General features: G+C 40.8%; 1 protein-coding gene across 2 annotated transcripts in view; it reads right to left on the minus strand.

Annotated features, from left to right (window-relative positions):
• The window catches only part of eya2 (EYA transcriptional coactivator and phosphatase 2), a 42864-nt gene extending 33907 nt beyond the window's left edge, over positions 1 to 8957 (minus strand). For both annotated transcript variants that reach the window (XM_049586087.1, XM_049586077.1), the window contains exon 1: positions 8651 to 8957. The gene's annotated coding sequence lies outside the window, so the exon portion shown is untranslated. The remainder of the gene's footprint in view (positions 1 to 8650) is intronic.
• Between the last annotated feature and the right edge of the window lie 286 nt (positions 8958 to 9243).

Below are 9243 nucleotides of genomic sequence, written 5' to 3' on the forward strand. Positions count from 1 at the left end.
TTTTAGCCCTTGATGTTAATTATCTTTTTTTCTTTGTTAGGTTTGTTTCCATAAATTTCCATAAATGCAGTCAGTCAATAAAGTTAACCTTGATCTTGATACTGAGTTTGTAAACATTTCTCAAATGTGGTACAGAGAGTGACGGTAAGCAATATGAACACAATTTCAGTTTCTGGTCTTGCACAAAATAAAATCAAGCAGTTTTCAAAAACATTTAACACCCAACCCCCCCCCCCCCCCCCCCCAAATTCTTAAACTTTCAAGGATTTCAAGGACCCATGGGAACCCTGCACACATGGCCAAGTATTGCAGCTAGTTTATGTGTACAATTTACACAGAGTAAAAATAAATATGATACAAACACATGATATTAAAAACACAATGCTGTTGAAGAGCAATTACCAAAATTACTTTGTATGATTTAAAATACGCCACAATTTTTTTTTTTTTTAAGTCACAGCATTTGGTGAGTTTGACTGCCAAGATGAAACAGTTCCCAAACTTAACCTTGCTCTGTGAGCTTGAGTGATATTTAATAGAAGGTTTGAAGCAAGCAACAAACTGCATTTTAGGAATCTATCCTGACCACATGAAAATCAGTTTGACCTGGAGTCATCAGAGTCGACCTGTCTGCAGCTGAGTGGCTCATCACTTTGTAACAACTGTGTGACATTGTTACACTTCACTGAATTTCCTGCGAAGGGTGTATGCCGTCTTTTCTTATTTACACTGATATAAATGATTCAAATATTATTCCAGGTGTCTGGTGTGTGTGTGTGTGTGTGTGTGTGTATATCTGGTATAGATGTGTGTTTACAGTGTCAATATGTGTGCTGTGTCAGTGTCTGTCTGAGTCTTGGTACCACATGTCAAAGTCTGGTCGCACACAGTGCGGTGACCCTCCCGATGGTTTGACCTTTTATTGAAACGTTGCAGACAAGGTGACTTTCTGGTCTGTAGTCGCGCCATATGGGACCCCACCTGGAGCCCTCGGTTTGGACAGTCTGCCAAAAAGCCTGGGGCAAAGTTGGGGGTTGATTCACTGCTGCAGACAAACCCTCTCTCTCAATTACTGATAAAAGACGCAGAACAAGGGCCCACTATTTGAGCCTGTGTGACACTATCAGGGGCTGTGTGGTGGAGATCGATGCCATCTGCCAGCTACTGCCCTCTTAAACAACCTTTAGCACACAGCTACTACTTTTAGCATTATACTTTTTAAACTACATATTGAAGAAGTGGAAACAAAGCCAGCACCTCTTAAAGTGCCTCTCAGTTTCTTTAAAATCTCTAAAACTGCTGATAAAAACAGAGAACCAGTTCTTTCAGACCCTGCAAACTCACGTCCTCATGAGCCTGATAAACCTTCAATAAACCGCACACAGACTGCATATATTCTCACTAATCTGCCAATTCACTTTCAAATAATCAAATACTGGAGTAATCACCAACTAATCTGATAATCGATTAATCAGTCTGAGTAATTTGTTTAAGGGAAAAAAGTTGAAATTCTCCGACTCCAGCGTCTTAAATGTGAATATATCCTGGTTTCTTTGCTCCTCTATGACATTCAGCTGATTATCTTTGGTTTGTGGGAACAACAAGACATTTGAGGACGTCATCTCACCTTTTTTTTTTTCTCAGCTGATCAACATTTTTTCACCATTTTCTAGCATTTTTATAGACTAAACAACTAAATGATGAATCAAGAAAATAATTGACAGAATAATCAACAATAAAAATAGTTAGTTGTAGCCTTAATCCCTTGACTGATGTTTTTCATCCATGCGCTGAGATATGAGATGATTATTTTCATCTTTTTATCAATTATTTTAAAGATTATTTTCTTGATTGATCATCAGTCTGTCTACTAGTCATTGTCTAATGTTAGAAAAAATGAAAATGGTCAATTACACTTTCCCAAAGCCTGAGGTGAGGTCTTTTATTGGCTTTTTTTGTCTCATCAGCACCCCAGAATACAAAGATGGACACTGAATGCTGGTTCATTTTCTGCTAATCATTTTAGCACCACAAAGAGCAAGAAAATGTTTCTCAGAACTGCCATCCTATTGAGTGCAATGCTAATCATCTGACCTGTCTTTAATAAAAGAAGCATATCAGTGACAAATGTTTAAAGTCATGTTAAAGACAAACATATCTTCGGCTTATTTCAGAGACAGAGGCGCAGACATGCTGGTGGTCCTCTAACAGATGTTCAGGATTGATAATCTCAGCCCACCACGACCTCAGCAACCAAAGAATTCATTAAGAGGCATATACATTCCAAGTGTGTGGTGCTGGGTATCAGCTGGGTCAGGATGTTCTCATGCACTGTTGGTACTTGTTCCTACAAAAACTAATGCACCAAAATTCGCACATATCACACGTAATCATGAGCCAGTCATTCCTACATATTAACCAACATATTGTGGAAGGCTGCAATCACATGACCAATACTCTTTGCTCGCCTAAACCAAACCTCTGTAACTATGTTAGTTACATATCTTTATGTTGACGATGTAATGTAATTCTTGGGATGCTGATTCATAGGATATCATACGAACTGTCACATGACGATACCTTGCCTGGGTAAATTACCATACTAGTACCAGTACCTTTAAAGTGATACAGATATCAATGAGTACTTCATTTGATATCTTTTTTTTCCTTCGTCATGTGATGCCCATCATATGAATGGAAGTCTTGGGTGTGTATAGCCATACTTTTGAATGCTTTGGTGGCATTTCAGCACAGACAGAACACTTGTAGTGATTGGTTGTGAGCAAAACCATACAAATAATCTTTTTTTTTCATTATCTGGATACAGAAAGGATCAAATGCACGTATTGTTTGACTGGAGAAGTTCATCATATCGGATCACACTTTAGAAGAGAGTGAGTTTTGGTTGCCAGTAATGTCACTGCTGCATGTACGGACTGCAGTTGCACAATATAATGTTTTTTACTGTCAATGCGATGCCAACTTGTGCAATAAACCCATGCCTAATACAGTGATATTTCACTCAGGGATTTTTTTTTTTTTAATATTAGTTGAAAGCTGCTTAAAATGTAGCTATAATTATGTTTTAATTGGTGCATTTTGTGTTCAGTTCAGTGTTAAATTTGTTCAGTAAAAAAAGTTTAATATCTGTTTATTTATGATAAAATAAATAATATTGTTATCCCGATATTCAACAAGTTTTATCTCATATTTTCCTCACATTGTGCAGCCCTTACAGTCTATAAAATACACTAGCTGTATTTTAATTAACACCCTACTTGTGTTACTCTGTTGCTACAACCAAGTGATTTTGCACGGCCTACATCAATTAACAAAACACTTCTGTTTAAACACAGACGAAGCTGTCATTCAGCAAAAACAACTGAGCAACAGTGGTTTACTTTCGGCGCTGGGAAAAAAACACTAATGTCAACAGCAACCTGTCCTTTTTTTGTTGACTCCACATACCAAGTGTGACATTTGCTGAGACGATAAAAAGCAAAAACGCAGGTGTAAGATGTTTCCACGCTGCTGCCACCTGTTTACTATCAGAGTGATCTCAGTGAGGCTTCACACAAACATACTCAGTGAATACTCACTCAGCTATTGTGTTTACATCATCAACCAGAAATTAGGGAAACTTGAGCGACCAGTTTAAAACCTGCGTAAGTGATTAATCCCTTTACTGACAGCTCCGACTCTCACAGGAGTCTGTGATGCTAATACTGAAGTTAAATTAAAAGTGAACGAACGGTTAAGTCACATAATGACTGGACTCCTTTGAAAGAAACAGAAGTCACTCTATTAGAGGCTCTGATTAATCTCTGGCAGCAGTGAACCTGTTGCCGACTCTGTCTGCACTCTGTAACTTTACCTCCCAGACTTGGTGGCCTTTCTTTTCCACTTGACTAACTCCCTGCAACAAGACTGCATTAATGCCAGAAGCTACCCCCTTCTGTCCCCCAGTAATCAAAACCTCTTTATCCAACAGTGCCAGCATCTTTATCTCTGTTTTCCTCCCGCACACACTCCTTTCTAAATGACCTCTCGCAAAATCCAGCATTCTTTTTGAGCTTCCTAATTCTTTCTTTCCTCCTCCTCGTTTCTTCCTTCACTACCCATATCCCGGCACTCGCACTCTAATAATATCCCTAATAATTTTCCCCCAGTAATATTGCCAAATCCGAGAAGGACCACCTACCCCAAGGCCCAGACTCTGCCTCCCCCAGAACCAGTGCCCCGGGACGGGGGTCAAAGTGAGGGACAGCTGGCAGACCTCCCAGCAGCCTGGAGGAGCGGGTGTGGGGTTGGAGGACCGGGCTGACCCCAGTCAGATGGTGGTCTGGCTCCCAGGTAAAAAACATCTGGTCCAGTGATGGGAGGGTGGTTGCACACGCGCATTCAAAACTGACACACGCCTGACTGCATGAGTGCTCCTGCCTTCTCTAATGAACCCACACACACAAATGTACACACACACACAAACGTACACACACACTCTCTGACTGGCTGCTTTATTAGTCATTAGCACAGAAAAGCTTTGCCCTCGATCAGTCTCCTCAGCAGATGACGGCTAGTGGCCGCCGTAGTTGCGAACAGCTGGCCAGACAGAGCTCGCTGGTAGCTGAAGCTCACAGGCGCTACAGACGGACCGAGGTCCAATTACTTCTTTACTGGTAGATTTACTGTGCAAGTGTGTGTGCGAGACAGAGAAAGTGAGAGAAAAGAGAAAGCACCAGAGTGATTTATGCCTTTTTGGAGAGATAAGAATGCAGGAAAAAAAAACATGTGGTGGGAAATTTTAAAATATGAGCAGGCATTCAAGGATGGAAAATGGTGGGAAAGAAAAGTATATTCAGGAAAAGATTCAATGAAGAAAAACTCTGACACCTAAAAAAAAAAAAAACACTCCCACAGCCACAGAGAATTATTAAATTCCCTTTTCAGTGGAAAGCACCCAAACCATTATTAAGCACGAAAATATGAAATATGGTCACTGCAGGCTAAATGCTGCAATGTGTGTGGCTTCTCCTTTCTCATGATGAGATAAGGGGAGCGGAGATAGCCAGAGAGACAGCTGTTGTCTGCTGACAGCCCAGGGTTTAATACACACACACACACACAGGCTACACACACATCAGCACGAGGCCTCCCCGGGTGCTCTCTGGGGCTTAAGGGAATTAAAAAGGGGAGTGAAGGGTGGGAGAGGGGAAGACATTTAGGGGGGGGAGTGTGATTACTTTTCGAGCCTCGAACTCTTCGAGAGCCAACAGATAGACCAACAGTGCCACCAGCATCTTGTTCCAATCCTGAGCCTGGTTTCACTATATACTAAACATATTGACATGTACGCACACAGATCTCACAGCACACCAGACACACCACTTCTCAATGCATTATACCTGCAGTCGAACCCCTCACACACACACGTGACAAACTATTTTGCAAACAATTCAGTGACTCCGTTATCTTAAAAATTTTCTTGTCTTTATTATATTGTCACCTTCTGCTTTAACGCTCAAAGAGCTCTCACAAAGGACAGCGGACAGCTTTCTTTTTATGCAGACAGCTGCACATATCAGGCTACATTCACAATTGCTTCTTCTGAAGTTGTATAAAGTTCAGAAGCAGTCCTTCCATGAGCTGAAACCTAAGACTCTATTAAGAGACGGAAATTTGTGATTTTTATTAACCTATAGTTTGACTTAGAAAACCTAGAGGACTAGACTTCAGTCCATGGAGACCCCTCAAGGGGATACGTAGACACAGTTACAGACAAAAACTAAAGAGGACAGTGACACTAGCTGCTCAGTAATGAGAAAATATACTAGAATAAAAAGAAAATGATGAGATAAATAAAAATACAGATGCAAACAAGTGCACTCTGGTAACATTGAGTGCTTACTTAAAGGCAGACATTGTTGTTTTAGGAAACTTTATGAGGTTGGTTAACTCTTTTGAGGTCTTTTCTACAGTGCTGGAATTATTCCTGTAGCTTTGTTTAAGTAATCTGTTTCTCACATTATCAAACTATTAAAAATAAAGTACACGGTGTTGGAATACAGTCATGGAAATTAAAATCAGCAGCTTACCACGTCACTTTGGATAGATGTCTGAATAAAAACACAAAGTCAGTCATAACTGAAAAAGACAAAAACTTTCCGGCCCCAAATATCCACAACACTCGCTGCACTGCAGCAAATGAAACAGTGCTAAATGACTTTTATATTAACATTGCATACCACTCATAAGTTTGGTTTGCTAGGGTGATAATTAATTAATTAATTTTAGTGTAAGAGGATGAATATGCAGCCCCTTGTTTGGTTGCATTTTTCAGTCCCTTTGGCTTGTGGGTAATAAGCAGGCTGCTGTTTCTCTTGTGTTGTCTTTAATTCTCATCAGTCTACTGCAAGACAGCGTAAATCCAGCATCACTATTTGACTATAAGTTAACCTGTCTCTGCTTCACTACCACCTGTCCCCCATGAAACAACGGCAGGTAGGAGCAACATAAATAAAGTATGGTGACTTCAGTTATTTAAATAACCCAGAAATACAATGTGTACACTAAGGCTATAAGGGTCGCCCTGGTGTAACCTTGAGTTCACCGAGGCTGCTTGACTCCCAGAGTGTAAGAGAGAAAGAGAGGAAGAGGAGGAGAGCGATGCACAGAAGCTGGGTGACATCAAGAGCCGTGCGGCTGCGAAGAAATATAATGAAATTGGTGCAGATAAAGTCAGGAAGAGCAGAGCTTCCTATGAAAATATTTATCATTCCACAAACGTTTGGCTACAGAGGGCTTTGGAATTAATTTGTGTTTTCTTAAGAGGGGGTGCCTTGTGCTACAGGATGGGGAATTCTCCACAGCCCGGGACTTTTTTTTTTGGGCTGCCGCTTATTCACAATTTATTAGAGGTAGTAATAGGAACCATGAAGGCTGAGGAGAGAGAAGCGGAGAGGCTGAGAGGGACCCGGCCCAGCCGTGGAGAGGGAGTCCAGAAATGGGGCCTAATGTTATTAAGAGAAGAACCGCAGTGTTAAATCAAACACGCCCGAGCACACACCTTCGGTATGTGGTCTGAGCCACCCTCCCCTCATCTCCCCCTCCTCCAACACCCCTCCATCGGGACTCCTGGATGTTATTTGTGGGGGTTAGAATACAGGTATACAAGGAGATTTACAATCCGTCACAGACCTGAATCTGATACAGCGACTATCTAAAATAAGAATTTTTGGCTTGGTGTTACTCCTGCAGGTTTATTTCAGATAACTGACGCTGACAAGCAAAGACATACGTAAAATTAAGAAATGTGTGTGACATTTTGGGCGGCAGGTAAATTGGAAACACATTTAATTCAAGTAAAACTTTGCAACAAAGATGATAGTCGTGAAAAAAGGTCTTTCTATGCAGACACAAAACCAACATTTCATAGCTCAAATCCGCAAATAGAAATTTAAATTTGAGATGTTACATTGTATCCCATGTATTTCACTAATATTCCGTACATTTTAAACGCCATGACAAAAATTATTCCCATACAAGAAAATGTCACATTTCTTCACTTTAAATCTATTTATTTACATTATTTCCCAAAAACCAAAGGCACCCATTAAATCCTCGCGCCTCCAGCTGATAGACACGCTCAAAGGTGATTTAAACGGGGTTGGAAAAACACAGTAAGTGAGTTTCTAAGTCTGGAGCCATGAAGGGGTCCTTGAAAAATATGAATACCAGCCTTTGAAAAATGCTTTGCGAGGCTCCCCTAATTTACTTAATGAGGGTCCCTGCATGGCTGCTGAGTGAGTGAGTGAGTGAGTGGGGGGGGGGTGTCAGTGATTTCAGTGTAATCTTCTGTACTTAAAGCCGAAAGCAGAAAAGTGTTGCAGCGGTTCAGCCAGCACCAAGAAAAACAAAGGGGGCTCAATGTGAAGAGAAGGTGGACTCTCAGTGGACAAATAACTGATTTGTTTTGGAGGTTTTTTTTTTTTTTCCTGCTCTTATTAATGACTCTTAGAGTGAAATGAAAGGAATAAAAGAAAGCTGAATAGTAGAGTAGAAAAGGATGTGATGATATCAAGAACATTTCCAACTACAATGGAAATAAAACTAATTAATTTTACAATAATCTACCTTCTTCTGCATTAGTTTGTCTACACATGAATTTCACATGTGTTAGAGGCCTTTAAAATAAATTTCCCTTCTAGGATTTAGGTAATAATTAAATAAATATATGTCTTTGTTTTCTCAAGTTCTCACATTATATGAAAACACACCTTTTAAAACAGCCATTATTAAATGATCCTAAGTGTAAAGCTAATTAGAGAGACCAGATGGAGTTCTTAAAATCAACTGGAAATATTAAATAATTTAATATTTGCTCTAACGTTTATTTTAATTACTTAGCATGCTTTGATATTTGATTTGAAGATAAATTTAATTAAAACTTACTGGGACGATAGGGGCCATTCTTCTGACCTAATGTGATGTTTATTTAGAAGATTATCTAAATTAAACACAGACACTGGAATAGAAATATGTCCCCGGACAGAAATATGGACTCTTACGGCTATTTTATAAATCCAAATCACTAACACACGATGCCATGGCCGTGCTGGATGCATAAAAACAAGCTGGAGCATTTCACACTCACCATTATTCACACAGAGGAACGCGCAGGACACAATCCGAGTATCAGTCAGAGCGCTTGTCTCTCCATGCCCAGAGGACTCCGCAGACTTCTCTCAAGTGTCCCGGCTAAATCAGTGGCACCCAAAGTGAGCGCTCCCGGTGACTCTCAGTTCCTGAGAAGAAGATGAAGATGAAGAAGAAGAAAAAGAAGAAGAAGAAGAGGCACGGGCTCTCTGTCGGTGTCGAGGCTCCAAGTGCTGACAGCTGACAGCTTTGTGCACACACACACTCACTCGCATCGATCTCGCTCCTCTTCCTCTGCAGCTTCAGGAGCGTGTTTGCTTTCCCGGCGGTGGGGAAGTGATGTTAAGTAAATGGGCGAAGATTTTTGGTTCCTCCTCCTCCTCCTCCTCCTCCTGAGACTTGCGCGCGCCGCACGCAGCCCTGAATGTGTGTGTGTGTGTGTGTGTGCGTCAGCGCGCGCTCCCTTATCTCAACCACTCCTCTCATTTATTCCCTCAGCACAACCGCTTCACTTCTTCTTCTTCATCGCTATCTCCGCTTTAAATCTTTGTTTGGTCAAGAGCTCTTCTTCGCGTTTGTTTACACAACGAC

This window comes from Epinephelus fuscoguttatus, linkage group LG1, assembly GCF_011397635.1.
Source record: "Epinephelus fuscoguttatus linkage group LG1, E.fuscoguttatus.final_Chr_v1".
NCBI lineage: Eukaryota > Metazoa > Chordata > Actinopteri > Perciformes > Serranidae > Epinephelus > Epinephelus fuscoguttatus.